This window comes from Camelus dromedarius, chromosome 8 (genome assembly GCF_036321535.1).
Source record: "Camelus dromedarius isolate mCamDro1 chromosome 8, mCamDro1.pat, whole genome shotgun sequence".
Lineage (NCBI taxonomy): Eukaryota > Metazoa > Chordata > Mammalia > Artiodactyla > Camelidae > Camelus > Camelus dromedarius.
In genome coordinates, this window is record NC_087443.1 from 78,476,785 (window position 1) to 78,493,591 (window position 16,807).

The following is a 16,807-nucleotide window of genomic DNA, read 5'->3' on the forward strand; positions in this document are numbered from 1 at the left end:
TCCCTATCTCACACCATACAGAGGAATCAATCCAGATGGATAGGGTCTTAATGTGAAAGGTAAAAATAAATAAATAAAGCTTTTAGAAGAAAACTTAGACAATAACATCTTAACAACCTTAGAGTGGGCAAAAAATGTCACAAACAGAAAATAGTCGGATTATTCATAATGCATACATAATGCAATAATAGTTTAGTGATATTAAATTAAGAACTATTCATGAAAAGATACCGTTAAGAGAGTGAAAATACAAGCCACTGAGTGGAATAGTTATTTATAATACACATATCCAACAAAGAATTCATATCCAGAATATGTAAAGAATTCCTACAAATTAGTAAGGACAACTGAAAATGGACAACAGATTTAGGTTCTTCACAAATGAGAATACCCTAGTGGCTAATAAACAAAGAGAAACGTGCTCAACTTTATTAATCATCAAGGAAAGGCTAATTAAAATCACCACGGGAAACCACGAGGCACCTATCAGAATGACCAAAGTGAAACAGTTGGAAAATGCCAAGTGTTGGTGAAGACGCGGAGCTACTGGAATTCTCATAACAGTGCTGCTGGTAGTGTGTGTTAGTAAAACCACTTGCAAAATTGTTCAGCCTGCCCTGTGACCCCCTGCTTCCCTCCTGAGTATATGCTCAATAGAAATGCTTCCTATGTTTATCCAAAAACATGTTCTAGAATATTCTTAGCAGCTCTTTTCACAACAGCCTCAATCTGGAAATTACACAAGTGCCCAACAACCAGAGAATGCAAGAATAAACTGTACTTTTGCACAAAGAAATTCATCCACTCAGCAAGGAGAATAAGTGAACCACAACAACATGCCATAATATGGATGAACCTCGCAAGCACAAGGTGTGAAAAAGGCCAGGCACGAAAAGTACATACTGTGAGATTTCACTGCCGCAAGGTACAAGACAGGCCAACCCTGACATATCTGGTCTGTATACTGATCCCAGGAGTGACACAAAGGAGACACAGGGAACTTCCAGGAGGCTGGGCACGTCCTATGTCTTGACGGAGGTCCTGGTTACATAGATGTTTCATTCTGTGAAAATTCGTGGAACTGCGTGCTTCTGACGGGTGCACACATGTTCACGTGTAGATTGTGCACTTCGATTAAAAGTTGTTTTTTTTTTTTTTTTTAGCCAGTTCTGCTCTTATGGGCAGGCATTTCGTGCCAGCTGCCCGGGTAGCCACAGCACAGCCTGGATCATTTTCTCTCAGGAAGCAGGGCCATCAGGTCGAACTTATCAACCACTTGCATACAGGTGTTGCGAGATTTCACTCTGCAAAGCTTTCACAAATCTCTACTTCTTGATGTGATTTTACACTAAATACGTTTCATTGAACTCTGTTCAAATCAAAGATTGTTTGAAACTTGGGAAAAAGTTTAGCATGAATATTATTCAGAGCTAGAGCACAGACAAAAACAACAGAAGTGATTTCCAGGAGCAATTTCTTATTGAAAGCTCCATAATTTTATTGCAAAATATTTCATATATATATATATATATATGTTTGTGTGTGTGTATATATATATGACATACACATATATGTTGGTGAAGTAATGGAAGAGATCTTTCTTACCGTGCACCCATGTGGAAGGTATTAATATTTGCACGTATTAACCCAGAGTCATCCTCTGGACAACTCACAGTGCAGGGTTATTATTAGCTGCATTTTACAGAGGGAGAAGCTGAGTGGTTAAACAGTCTGTTCCCAGTCACAAGTCTCTTCCATGAAGTGGACAGGACACCAGCCCAAGTGTCTGGCTCCTGTCCTTGTCCTTCTGCTGGGGAACGATCTTCACCCAGGAGTGTGAGCTTGTGGGTCTTGGTGCTGCATCACTGTGCCTCTCCTGGGCCACAGTGGATTTCCTGGAGGTAGACACCTGACAGGTGGGAATCTATCCCTGTGCTGGCCGGCATCCAGAATCCGATCTAACAGCTACCAAGTATGGGGGTGGGATGGAGGTGCATTAAAGATGAACACCGGAGGGAAAGCCATGAACACCTGAATCCTTATTGCTGGGGCCCCCGGACACCCTGACTCCTGTTTTCCTGAGACCTAGATTTTCAACTCTTTTTGGATCCTATGAGATCTGTCTCTTTTCTTCTTAGCTTTTGACTTCTTTGTTTCTTTAACTTGAATTTTTTTCAGTTTTATTGAGAAGTAATTGACATCCATCAGTCCATATAAAGTTTAAGGCATACAGGATGATGGTTTGATTTACATATGTTGTGTAATGATTAACACAGTGGGTTCCATTGACATCCATTTTCTGATATAGATACAACATAAAGGGAGAAAATAGAAAACAAAATTCCTCCTTGTGACGAGAACTCACAGAATTTACTCTCTTAACAAATTTCCCACATAGCACGGCAGTGTTAGCTGGAGTCATCCCATGACATCCCCAGTAATTACTTACCTTATAACTGGAAGTTCGTACTTTTCAACCACGTTTCTTCAATTTTCCCTTCCCCCTCTTCACCTCTGCTAACCACAAGTCTGATCTCAAGTTTTCTATGAGTTAAGCTTTTCTTTTTTTTTTTTTAATATTGCACATATAAGTGAAATGATACATTATTTTATTTTCTAATCTGACTTATTTCACTCAGCATAATGCCCTCAGTGTCCATCCATGTTGTCACAAATGTGTCTCTTTTCTAACTTATTTTTCCAAAAGCTAATTGGAGTTGGTTTCTCTCAGTGCAAAGAAAAAAGAGAGAAAGAAAAAGACCACTAAGACGAGATGCTAATCCTCTACCTGTCCTTCGCATACACGAGAAGTGTGTGTGTTTCTGGAAGATGTCCACCCTTTCTCTGTCCCGCCCCTAAGGGACTAGCCACACCCCACCCCTAAGGGACTAGCCACATCGCCAGTTTTCTCCCACCTTCTGGGCCCAATTTTTCCAACAGTCCTGACATAGTTGTTACAGGAAGCATTAACCTACACTCACAAGGCAAAACTACAGGTGTCCAACCAGAGAACTCACTCACAGCTTGGCTGGGAAAGAATCCCCTTGGACCGGCTGCCTTGCAGAGCAGGGAGCCCTGGGCGTCCACGCCGCGGCCTCCTCTAGATCCACTTTCTTCCTTCTCGGCCTCACTGAGCCCCTTTGACAAAACGGGACTAAGGAATATTCAGGCTGGGAATTTTATTCAGAAGAATTCAAATGATGAGAAGGAAAAGGCCGCAATATAGGGAGGGTGCCAGCCTCAGAGTTTGACCAGCAGGTGTGCGCCAGGGCAGAGCACTCAGCCTTTTTCCTAGGAGCACATCCTTGAGTTGGGGCAGCTGGGAGAGGGCTGTTCCAGGGACATCCTGCCATGGCGCCTTCTACCTATGCCGTGCGGCCCCAAAGACAGTCCTGGGCTCTGCAGGTGCTTCTCCATCGTGGGGACCACGTTTCCTCTCTTCTCTTTTCTGAGACTTTTGCCTTCCGTCTTTTCACAGGCTGGTCATTGTCTTCATAGGCACAAAACTGATGGCTAGAGTCTAAATTGAACAGCAGCTCACATTTGCCAATGTTAAAGTGCGGACGCGTGGGCCAATATCACAGACAAAATGTGATGAATACCTCCCTGTACCTTGAAAATTCCTCACACTGTGAATCCTGCACTCCTAAACAAAGACAACCAAACAAAACCACATTTCCCAGCATGCTTTACTGCTAGGATGCAGACATGTGGCTCCGAGGCCACCCATCAGACACATCCCTACTGACTGGTTCAGAGATTAGCTCCAGAAGGAATCTTGTGGACCCTCTTACTGGGGCACAGTGGCAGTGTGCCAGTCTCGGAGGGCCATGTGATTCTGGGGTTGGCAGCTGTGGTGCCAACTTCTGGTGGTAGTCTGCTCCCAGGGCCCCTCCCAGGATGTCCCTTCATAAATCATCTGAACTGGCATCAGGGAACTCTGTGGTCTGCAGCTAAGAACCCCGCCGATTCCTCAGGTCTGTGCTGAGTGTGTGTTCAGGGCACTCTTAGAGAGTAGAGTGCATCTTCTCTGCTCCCCTTCTCAGTAGCTACTACAGTTTTGATTCGGAATGTGGGGCTGCCTACCTTACTTTGATTACTTGGTTTATCTCTTTTGATTTCCTTTTTTCCTTTTCCACAATTTAGGTGAAACCTGAGACAGTTATTAAGCCTGCACGGAAGGTGTGGAAGGCACAGGGGTGTGGACCTGCACATCTGAAACCTGCTGAAAATCACCAGCTGAAAATCACCAGCCTTCACTGTGGAAGCGTCTGCTGTGATCAGGGGAAGAGTCTACACACAGAGCAGGGAAAGAGGGTTGGCATCTCCAGAGTCCAGGTTAATTTCCATAGTTAAACGTGAGAAGCAGCCCCTCAATTTCAGTGAGAGGCGTGGGGGACGGACGCAACAATGTAACTACGCAGATGAACGAAGAGACTTGTATCTTCATTTTTGGTGCTTTTTATTTTTTCTCATGAGTCTATTTCTTTTCTGTTTTCTAAACATCCTGACAATGACATAGTTCAGAGAGGCAAGCAATATCCCACACGACCTCCAATGATCTCGAAGAGTGAGCCGAAGTCTCGAGATGAAAGGTGTGCTGGACTACTGAAGACCTGAAGATGGGCCTCACGCCCCACCCTCAGGAAGAGGTGGTGGTCCCACAGAATCACAGATCAAGAGACTCTTCCCTCAAGGCCAGAGTCATTCTATGGAGGGTTTCTCAACCCGGGCTGACACATTTGACATTCTGAGCTGGACAACCCTCAGTCGGGCAACCTGTCCTGGGCACCGTAGGACAAATCTACCCATGAGGTGACAGTAGGACCTCTCCCCAGCCATAAAAACCAGACATGTCCAGACATCATTGCCACCCGACCCCTGGGGAACAAAGTCACCCCTAGGTGAGGACTGCTGCTCAAAATCTGTGTTTTTTGCGAAAAGTGTCCCAACAGACCACTTTGCCAAACCAAAGGGCAGAAAACACTGAGTGCGCATGTGAGTGTGCACACGCACGTGTGGGCGTGTGTGTCTGTGCGTGTACCGACACAAGCGTTTCAGCTTAAGGAATGCTTTTCAGTCAAAAACTCAAGAGTTGCACATTAAATCTCAAGGTAGTTTCCTTTTATCTCGGAAACATTTGGAGAGGAAGAGCCGTTATGAGCTCTGATACAAAGAGCTCAAAAATCTCTCTTCCTCAGAACTCATTTCCCCCTATTTGAGGTTTTATATCGAAAACAGATCCTAGGTTGCCCAAAAGATCCCTTATCCAGCTTTATATTTCAGACTTAAAGGTGAGGAATTTATATTCTCAAATTTCATTCTGTTTCATATTTATGAGGGTGAGCGTTATCAGTTCCATGCTTTTAAATAATCATTTCTTGGCATTCTTCTGCTCAGACTTCAGCCTGGTGCGGTGGGCAGGTCCCCTCAGCATTTGGAAGGAGCTGTTGTCCTGTCAAAGCTCGAGCCCTGTGAGGACAGATGACTGTAGCTGGTTCTGCAGCCCAGCTTGCCACCCGGCCCAGAGTCCCCGTGCTCAGGTCCCTCAGCTCTTCAACCCTCCAGGGCCACCAGCTCTACTGTCTTAGGAAAGATGTCCAGCCTCCCATCTCCCCCCACCCAACAGGCTAGTGGAAATGACAAGCAAAACTGGATAGAAATTCAGTGCTCTGCTATTTACAATAGCCAAGACATGGAAGCAGCTTCAATGTCCATTGACAAGTGACTGGATAAAGAAGCTGTGGTATATATATACACGTGGAATACTACTCAGCCATAAAAAGGAATGGAATAATGCCATTTGCAGCAACATGGATGGACCTAGAGATGACCATAGTAAGTGAAGTAAGCCAGACAGAGAAAGAAAAACATCATATGACATCACTTATATGTGGAAACTTTAAAAATGACACAAACAAACTTGTCTACAAAATAGAAACAGACTCACAGGCAGAGAAAACAAACTTAAGGTTACCAGGGAGGAAAGTGGTGAGGAGGGATAAATTAGGAGTTTGGGATTTGCAGATACACACTACTATATATAAAACAGGTAAACAATAAGGTCTTATTGTTTAGCACAGAGAACTATATTCAATATCGTGCAATAGCCTAGAATGAAAAAGAATATATTTATATGTATAACTGAATCACTGCTGAACACCAGAAATTAACACAACACTGTAAATCGATTATACTTCAATTAAAAATATTCAGTGCCCTGTCCTGGAAAGGAACCACCCCCTCCCCCAATAACAGCACCAGCCCGTCTGTAGACACGTCGACATGCTCACTGACTACCTCCTGCATTCGGCCCGTGGAGTCTAGGACCGAGCACAGAGCCACATGCAAGCTGAGGGCACGCTCTGTGCTGGGTCAGCGGAACCCAGGGAAGCCAGCCAGGACCTTCCCATCCACAGGAGACATGCATCGTTTCTGTTTGCCCCACACTTTGTCCCTGTCCTTGTGGTAACAGCCCAAGAGAACCCCCCCCCATGGCTCCCTCTCAGAATCCAGCCGATTTGAAAGTGTCTGACATTCATCCACTTGAGTGTGGAATCTGGAGGTGAGGGTTGAGGAATATTATCCCATTTTTAGAATTTTATTTTGAAATTTTAGAACTTTACTTTTTTAAAGAGTTTTTCACAATTCTCATGCCCTTAGAGTTCCGCGGGTGAGTCTAACCAGCCCTCCCTCCCCTCGCAAGTGTGTGCACACGCTCACACGCACACCCCAGCCAAACACTGGCCGTGGCCGACGCAGGGCCCCTGGAGGAATGCGCGCAGAGGAGCAGACGTGGAATCCGAGTTCTGTCTGGGAGACGCCTCCGAGCAGCATGGAGGATGGACGGAGAGGGGCCAGGCTGGAGACAGAGTTCCTTCTGCGATGCCTGCCTGTCTCCAGCTGCTCCAGGCAAAAGGAACAAAGGTAGGAATTAGGGTGATGCTTGAGTCCTTGAAGATGGGATTCGGGCATTGGAAGAGAAAAGGGAGGGAGGGAAGGAAGGAGTGAGGGAAGGACGGTTACATCCAGCACGCGTGGGGCAAGTACAAAGAAGAGAGCATTCTGTGCGACTCAAGCGAAGGATGTTTGAGTTGGAGATCAGACTGGAAAAGCAAGTCAGGGCCAGACACTGAACATGTTCAGTGCCGGGTCAAGGCACTTGGACCTTATGCCAGAAGCTGGGATTCTCCAAGTGGGGTCCCCAGCCACAGCACCAGCCCCAGCCTCAGAAGCGTTACCCAGGAACTGGATAGAAGCACAAATTCTCTAGTGACTCTCTCCTCCTGCCAGACCCAAAGAATCAGACAACTTTACCACGAGGCCCGGCAAATTGAGTTTTAAGAAAGCCCTCCAGGTAATTCTGATGCTCCTGAGTTTGAGACCCACTGCTGGAAGCAACAGGGAATCACTGAAAATTACTGAGCGTGGAAGTAACTTACCTCCATCCCAAAACTGAGGCAGCTTATTTTTTTTCCCAGCCTCTCAAAATGTGAACGGTAAATTCAAAGTTTAAGTGGTTTCGCATCCTAATTCCATACCTTTGCCTTTGGCGCATTTTTTTTTTCTAATATCCAGCCTGAATTACTTGAGGAACGGTTTGGCTACCATACATCTACATTGTAGGAACACCTTCCGAGACCAGTGTCCAGGTGTGATGAATGGGAGCCGCAGGAAACCTGCTCAAGGAGAAAGAGATGGAGGATGCTGTCTTGAAACCAAAGCCTTTCACATCCTCCAGCCGCGGCTGCCCGTAAAACCTTTGCTTTAATTAAGCAGGAGCGTATCTGTGGAGCCCTGACTGAGGTGGGCCCCCAGGGTGCCGACCCACATGGTCAGGCAAGAGAAACTCAGAAGCTGGTCTGAGCAAACATGATGTCCCCTCGTGGGTGAATTCACGGTTTATGCGGCTGTCCGCGATATGCACCCCACCTTTTTTTTTTTTTTTTTTTTTTTTTGGTCTCACTTTGTTCACAAAATAACAGATTAAAAAAAAGAAAAACAGGTCAGTAATTGCCGCCTGGCACCTTCGAAGTGGCCATTTGCATCTGTTTCTGTCCTGAAGGTCTTACGTTTCATACAGCTGCCTGGCATATACCTAGAGAGCATTTTCTTAATTGGGTCTCCTAATCCCCAAAAGTTAAGAGAAAGAAGTGTCAGAAGCAGAGGGTGGGAGACTCTGGAGACCTTCTGAGTTCCTAGGTAAGAGGGGGGGGGCTAACCATCCGAGGGAGATCGAAACACTGGTTTAATGAGGCAGTGCTTCAGTTTTAAAGTCTGTGCTCGGTCCTGCCACCACAGATTCGGCTCCTCGGTGACATTACACTCCCCCCACCCCTAAGCCTCAGGAACCTGCCTTTGGACAAAAGCCCAGGATGAAGCTGTTCTCAGAGGCCAGCGCAGGAAAGGCCCCTGCACGTCCTCTTCTCCATCAGCAAAGGAGGCAACCCGGTTACAGTTACATCAGAACAACAGGAACTATCCAAAGGTGATTCTATAATTATCCATTTTTAGTCACGACATTATAATAGCAGAAGAAACATGAGCTATGAGTTTCACGCCTGGGGATGCTGGAATCCACCAACCTGTGGCCACTGGTGATGTCACAGCCCAATGATGTCAGAGCAGTGACAACAGGGACATCTCACTGTTTTTGGCCCCTTTTATATTTTATTGGATAATTCATGTTTTAAAGCATAGATGGGATCCAGAGCATCTTGAGGCTTTTGCAAATCACGGTCTATGAATCATAGTAAAATGCCCCCCTCCCCATAGAACTTTGAGTTGAAAGGAGGTGTGGTTGATAAGCTGACATAATGTAATATTTTGTAGGCACTTAACTAAGTGTTAATTTTATACTTTCTCCTTTCGCATTTGGAACCATTAAAATGATTTTTTTTTTCAGCCCCCGGCCATCTCACAGACCTCCGAAGCGCAGCCAGGCTGAGTCTGCAGCGGCTCGGTAGAACCAAAAGTAAAAGAGCCCTGGTGAAGTGCGGGTTCAAGGCATGCAATGCACATCCCACTCTTTGATCTACAGGAGGAAAGGAGCTGCCAAGAGGACGCGGCAGAGGACTTCCAAGGAGGAGCGAGTGTTAACACGAGAAAGAGCACAGCGACTGCCGTGCACAGAGCTGGGAGGATGGTGGAGAAATCGCGGGGTGAGGACAGCTCAGAACGGCCAGGAGAATGGAGGCATATGGTGTTTCCTAAGAGGTTTATTATTTCTCTATTTATTTCCTGTCCTACTTTATGCTCTCTGCTACCTCGTAGTCTTAAAAAATCATTTTTTTAGTTTGTTTGTTTTCAAATATTGTGTGGGTGCAGAGGGTGTTACACTGTCTGTGCTCCGGGAATAGCTTCCTCAGCCTTCTGGGCAAGACAGTGTTCACCTTAACTCCGCAGGGGGCGGGTGGGAAAGAGGGCGGGGGGGCCATGTGGTGACTGAGCTTCTGCAGAAAAAGATGAGATGAGGTCAGAAAAGTAGGACCAACCCAGGGAGGGAACGGCGGGCAGCATTCTAGAACCACAGGAGCAGAGACAAGCCGTGCATCCATCGACAGCTGGATAGTTACGTCATTGTAGAAGCCCAGGCAGGTTTTACCAAGAACGAGGCAAGAACGAGGTAGATCTCACCGTGCTGAAGTGGAACGCTTCCCTCCAGGCATAGCCCTGGGTGATAAAAGCCAGCTGCGGGGCAGCATGAATACAAAGATCTCATTTCCATCAAACACAAAAGCAGCCCCAAAATGGAGACAGATCACCTGTGTGTCCAATGTAAGTACATGGATGGAAATGGAAACGTCCAGAAAAGGACTGGAAGGATATACATGGAAATGTGGGCAACGGTCACCTCTAGGGAGAGTCTGGATGGGGCTGATGTGGGCTGAGTGGCTGCGCCCCTGAACCGTGGGATTCGGTGACAGCGGTCAGCTCATGTCAGCACCTCACCTGTCCCAGATACTCCTCTCCATGCAACATGGGGTGAACAGCGCCTGCAGGTGGTCCCATCCCGGTGGAAGGAGAGAATGCACCAGCGCACAGGTAAGTCAACCCAGGTGCTGGTCCAAGCCAGGGAGGGGACTAACTAGTGATGGAGAATGGCATGGTGCATGGTGACGGAGGGGGAGGTCCACTCTGTGTGGCTGAATGACAATGAGGACAGACCGTGACAGATTCAGAGGGAGACCACAGGCAGGAGGGTCACCAGAGGAAAGGTCCTGAGAGACGAAGACCCCGCCATGGTGACGAGACAGAAAGGAGATGGGGAGGACCAGGGAGTGGGGAACAGACAGGAGGCAGGAGGCCAGCTCCAAGAGCACGCTCAGGGGTTTGGGCTGTACTGTAAGGGGAAGGGGGAAGGCTCTGGAGAGTTCTAAGGCGGGGCAGGGAGACAACAGGAAGATGACCCTGGCCGTGCAGGGGCAGCGGGACAGGCTCACGAGGAGGAGATTCCAGTCACTGGGGCAGGGGCAGGGGACACGGTTTGACAAGGGGCATGGCAGTAGAAATGGTATAAAGCAGTGGTTTTAAGATCTGTTTTTGAGGGAGGATTTGGCAGGACTTGCAGCTGCATTCGCTTTGGAGGTGGCAGCAGAGAAGGGTCGATTACAAGCCGGGACGGAAGGCTGAGCAGCCTGAGGGAAGATGGCTGTGTTGCTGAAACTGGTCAGACCGAGGAGGGCAGGAGTGTGGCAAGGTCTGGAGGGGAAACCACCAGCGGTGCCAGTTTGAGCTGCCATCCAGGTGGACGGTCCTGCGGGCAGGTGTGGACTCAGGAGGTCAGGTGGGAGCTCTGAGTGAGAGCGGCCACCAGCAGCAGCGGGTGGAGCTCAACACGCCGGGGCAGGAGGGTGCACCTCCGGAGATGAGCACGTGGATACGGAAATGGAGCTCAGGGGCACCCCAAGACGTAGGGTCTGGGGAAGGGGGCGGAGCCAGCAAAGAAGACAGAGAAGGAAAAGGAGCAGCAGGTGGCTGAGTGGCCTGAAGGCCGGGGCAGAAAAGGGCTGAGGAAGGAGAACGTGACCCACTGTCTCAGCCATTCCTGAGGAGGTACGGCAACACGGCCGACCCTGGTGACCCGGACACCAGCGGATTCCGTGGTGGAGGGAGGAGATCGGGATGGAGCGGGCTGCAAAGAGAGCAAACAACAGGGACCTGCTGGTAGCACTGTCCAATACAGGGAACTATATTCAGTATCTTACAACAACCTGTAATGCAAAAGGATCTGGAAAAGAATATATGCATATGTGTAACTGAATCACTATGCCGTACGCCTGAAACCCAACTTTGTAAATCTACCCTCCTTCAATTTAAAAAAAAGTAAATTAGAAAAAAAGGGAGAACTCGTTCATTTTCTAACCCGCCATCTGAAGGGCCTCATTAAGGATGTGGGAAGGCTCTGGCCTTGCTCCTGGACTGCAGGACTCAGCCCTTCCTGTGCCTCCACCTGCACCTCTGGCTTTCGGTTAGGCGACAAGCGTGGAGAACTTGGAGACCCGAGCGGATCGCCAGACTGTCAGGCCGCATTTCAGAAAGAGGAAGGAGGAAGAAAGCCCTAATTGATACCCACGAAGCTGACCTCTGCTCCACACTGACTGACAGGCTGGGCTCTTCCACTGAGATTCAGAATGTGCTTGCGTAGCCCCTGGACAGCTGCCACCCCTCCTGACAAACCCATCTTTCATTTCCCCTGCAAGTGGCAGCATCAGGAAAAGACCATCTAAATTGTTCAGCTGGACGGGTTGCCCATTTTCAATGTTTAAAGTGCTGAAAAGGCAAACTGCAAATAAGGAATGCTGTGGAATCTCCAGCAACTCTCAGCCAGAAGCAGCGTGGGGGCGGGAGGTGGGGAGGGGGAGGAGGAGGGAAAGTGCGATACAGATGGGAGGACATCTGGTCTCCAGCCCCAGCCCTGGCAGGATTCACCTGGGCCAACTGGAGCCTTCCCGGAGCCCAGCTTCCCCATCTTTCAACTTAGGGATTAGACAGAATTCTAATATTGTTAGATGTGGAACCCTTTGTTCAAATGAAACCCTATGCAGAAGACCAATGAAAGCAGAGACAAAAGCGGAGGGGCACAGCTGGGTTTGGGGGAGGGCCCAGCCCTAGGTAAGTACCCCTTTCTGTGGATGCGTGCACACCCAGCGTGGCTCCTAATCTCAGGTGCTGGAAACCCCCGAGCTCGCTGGACAAGCAAAAAACATGAGCCTCAGCCCTTAGCTCACACCGTGCACAGAAACTAACTTGCAGTGGATCATAGGTCTGAAGGTAAAAGCTAAAACTATAAAACTTTCCGAATAAAACATAAGAGAAAATCTTTGTGTCTTAGGATAGCAAAGATTTCTTAGGCAAATGCCAAAAAGACTGACCATAAAAGAAAAAAAAATGGTAATCAGACTTCATCAAAATTAAAATCTCCTGCTGTTTGAAAGACACCATTAAGAAAGTGAGAAGGCAAGCTACCTATTTATTGGAAGAAAATCGGAGCATTACATGTATCTGGCAAAAGACTTGTACCCATATTATATAAAGAATTTTATAGCTCAATGAGAATATGAACAACTCAATTTTAAGAAATGAGCAAAAAGTCTGAACAAATACTTCATACAGAAAGCCAGGCAAATAACAAACAAGCTCATGAAAGATGTTTAACGTCCTTAGTCATTAGGGAAATACAAATTAAAACCGCAGTGAGATACCATTAGACACCTATAAAACTGATTTAAACTAAAAATACAGACAGTATCCTGTGCTGACAAGGGTGTGGAGAAATCTGAACTTTCATATGTTGCCATGGAGAATGTGAACAGTCCACTGTGGAGAAAAGCTTGGCAATTTCTTATAAGGTTAAACATAGGGTTATGACACAACCCAGCAATTCCAGTCCTAGGGACTTACCCCCAAAAGAAATAAAACCGTGCATCTTCACAAAGATTTCCAAGAGGATGTGCATAACTGCATTCATCACCGCAGTGCTGCCTCTGTGCAGTGGAATATTACTCAGTAATGAAAAAGGAGTGGGTGGATGTTCTAGGCAGAGGTCTCGGCTCACTCCTGAGGCTGGAGGTCAGAGAACACAGAGTGTGTCTGAGGAACTGCACGGTGGGGATAGAGAGGTGGGAGGAGGCCGGGCTCCAGATGCCTCGCAATCTTGGGAAGCAAGCCAGTTAGCCTGGATTTGTTCTCAGGGCAGCCAAAGTGGTGCAGCTGACAAACTGGATCAGATTTGCATTTTTACAAGACAGCTGGTTGATGGAAAGAGAGTAAACTGGAAAGGATCAAGAGTAGAGAAGGAGACACCAACTAGGAGACCCGAGAGGACCGTGGCTGGTCTGGACGGTGATGTTGGAGGGAGATGCGTGCAGTTGAGAGAGAGCTTCCAGGGACGTATCAGCAGAACTTGATGACTGACTGGATTTGGGGAAGTGATTGTACTTAGTCCCTATTAAATGCCATCTTCTTCACTTCTACCTTTCATTTTGGATTCCGGCATCTGGCACAGAAGCATTTCCCTACAATCTGATCAGCGTCTGTCTGTGTCATCTGAGCCATTGCTGTAAATATCACAACAAGATGAGCTGCTTTACAGCCCGAGTGACACAACACGAGAGGAAGAAAGGGAGGGTAGCATGACCTACTCTTGTAAACAGCCCTGGCCCCGACAGAACTCCAAGGAGTAGCTCCTGGTCCTGCTTCATCATCACCAGCCAATGGCAGAGACGGTCCCACACCCAGGACGCTGAGCATCACTCACTCCCCAGCATCACTTCTCCAGCAGCTTCGGCACTGAGATGATGGGCCTGGCAGAGCTGGCCTCTGACCCTCCTGTGCAACATGCTATAAACCCAGATGAATAACTGCATCTGGTATGCTTCTCTTAGAAGGGAGAAAGAAATAGCAAATATCCTCTTGACATCTTTCCTTTTCTGAACATCCTATAATCTGACCACATGGAAATTACTATCTTTGAGCGCCAAATCCACTGGAAGCAGATATTTAGAACAAAACCTGCCTTGTCCTCCAGCTACGCCATCCAACAGGTTATGATTTAAGCATCCATCACACCTGTACAGCTTCACGCCCCTTGCCTGCAGGCTCCTCGGTACTTACACATTTTCTGTGTCTTCCTCTACCAGCCCTGCAATTAAGCGACTCTTCCTGCGCACCGTTTCATTTGCAGTTGGCATGCGAGCTGGTCTTTAGGAGGGAAGCTGTCATCAGCTCGTGGATGGGCTTATTCAGCGGTGGTCCTTCTGAGCTGATTTAGGTAAGCTGTCAAAACTGAGTGAAGTTGTGAGTTCACAAGGGACCATTTCTGTCTCCGGTATTGATGGAGTGAGGGGAGGGGTGCACGATGCAAATGGATATACCGTTTTTCCTCCCACCTCCTTCTCCCTCTCTCTCTTTCTCTCCTCCTCCCCCCACTAAATGATGAAGGATTGCTGGCTTGTCATTGTCTACAGCCCAGCCCTGTTCTATCTTCTCAACAAAACTCCCCACATATATACCTGCTGGCAAACTTTTAGGTGCTATTTGATTGACAGTAATTTCAAAACTCGACGACATTTCTGTTGGGGTCCGTGTGCCTCTCTGCCTCTGCCTGTTTCACATTTCTCCAGCCTCTGCGCCTTCTGGTGAGATCTCCCCGACAGAGGAAGCAGAACTCTGTGCATCACAGAGATAAGCTGGTTGGGCCCCACTGGACTTCTCGTTTTGAGAAAGCCAGGCCAGGAGAGGCTCCTGGAGCCATCAGTGGATGGATGGGCAGACCCCCGGGAAAGACCAGGAGACAGCGCGCCCCTCCGAGACACCAGGGAGACCTGCCACCCTCTGGCAGCCTCCTTGGCTTCGCAGGGTTTTAAGTGCTTCACTGATAGCTGTGTGCACAATTAGAGGTGGATTAGGAAGACTGGTAGTAGGGGATTTGGGCACTAATCCCCTTCCAATTGTTAATATTAATTAAAGTGCTTTTTTCTTTCATTATGCAACAAACACTAACTGCCTCTTTTAAAAGGAAATAGAGAATGGAGTTTGGTGGGGGGTCACATTTGGCTGGTTTTTCCCAACCAGGAAAGCACTGTGTGTATGTGGTTTTTTTTTTTTTTTTTTTTTCATTCTTAGAACAGAGATCCGAGATGAAACACGGGAGGAGGAAGACATCACTTTCACCATGCCACTGGGGAGACATTTCTTACGTTCTGAGACAGAAGGCCTCTCATTTCTCAAAGAATTTTCATATTGGCCACTGCAATCACACTATTTAGATGAAAGCACAGAGAGGGCTCACGTTAATGGGCACCAAGTATCCATGGGGGGGTGAGGCACAAGGGGGTGACTTTCCTTGTGGCCAAGAGGACGCGCAGGTGGCCCGCGCCCCCCAGCTGGTGTGTTGAGTGCAGCCGAGTGGCTCGTCTCCCCCGGGAGATGCTGTGGAAAATCTCTCACCGCCAGGCTGACGAAAACACCCACCGAGCCCCGGTGTGTGCAGACTCTGCCCTGCGTGCCAACCCTGCACTGTGTGCAGAGAGGAGGAACCCGGAGCACAGGCTGGGAAGTGGTGAAAGGCTGAGGGGCGTCCACATGGCAACCAAAGCAAACAAATGCAAACAAGTTAAAAAAAAAATTAAGTAAACGCCAGCCAGGTGCAGACTCCAGAGGAGGCACCGGGAGACTGAGGATCACCCCCGCACCCCATCCAGGGAAAACCCATCCCATAATGTATGAATTTCCAACCACAAAAAAAAGATAACTAGATCCTTTGTGCTCAAACCAGAAAATTTACAAGATGCACTGCAGGCCCAGCTGCACACTAACGACTGTGTGTGTGTGTGTGTGTGTGTGCGCGCGCGCGCGCGCTTCTGCACGTCTGTTTCACGGCAATATCCAACCTCAATTAAGGGACACTGAAGCCAGGGGCTGTGTTTTATTTATCTTCCCCTTTTCCTCAACGCACAGTAAATGATGCCTGACCTCAAATAACCAGTTCTTCCAGTTTCTTGCCATTTCGGTGTATTTAGGCACCAGTCATCTCATTTGATTTAAATGACTTATTTTTTAATTTTAATAGAGTCAGGTGATTTTTAGAGTTCTGTCCTAGAACTCAGAGGCTGGATAAGATTCCATGCTCTAAGGCTCCTACCACGCAGATATTCTTTGGGGACCAGAATAACCAGCAAGCCTTCCTCCTAAGGACCCACGAAGACGCCCCGCGTCACGGAGGCTGGGGCCCTGCCCCTCTCGCAGGGGGACCCCTGCTCCTAGAAGTGTCCCTCTGGCACCCAGGTGGGTCCCAGGAACACACAGCCCTCAGAGGCAGGAGCAGAGCCAAGCACTGCTTTCCCGGGTTTGGTCAGAGCCCGTATGGGAACAAGCACCAGGGATTCGGTTTGTAAGCCAGTCTGCCCTGCTGCTGGGAGCCTTTAACCTCTCCCAGTCAGGACACACGGGGGTGGTGTGTCAGAGCAGAACTGGCAGGTTCGGAGATTTCTCTTCTGGCCTTCCTTAGCAGCACACACAACAATACGGAATCTATCTGTAGCAACATGGATGGACTAGGAGCTGATCATACTAAGCGAAGTAGGTCAGACCGAGGAAGAAAAATACCACATCACTGTATGTGGAATCCAAAAAAAAAAAAGACACAAATGAACTTATTTGCAAAACAGAAAGAGACTCACAGACAGAGAAAACAAACTTCTGGTTACAGGGGTGGAGTGATAAATTGGGGGTTCGGGATTTGCAGATCCTAACTACCATATATAAAATAGATAAACAGGGTCCTACTGCAGGGCACAGGGAACTG

General features: G+C 47.9%; 1 protein-coding gene across 3 annotated transcripts in view; it reads right to left on the reverse strand.

Moving 5' to 3' along the window:
- C8H10orf90 (chromosome 8 C10orf90 homolog) overlaps nucleotides 1-16,807 on the reverse strand; it is a 211,619-nt gene that overhangs the window by 130,951 nt on the left and 63,861 nt on the right. The gene's annotated exons all lie outside the window — the stretch shown is intronic.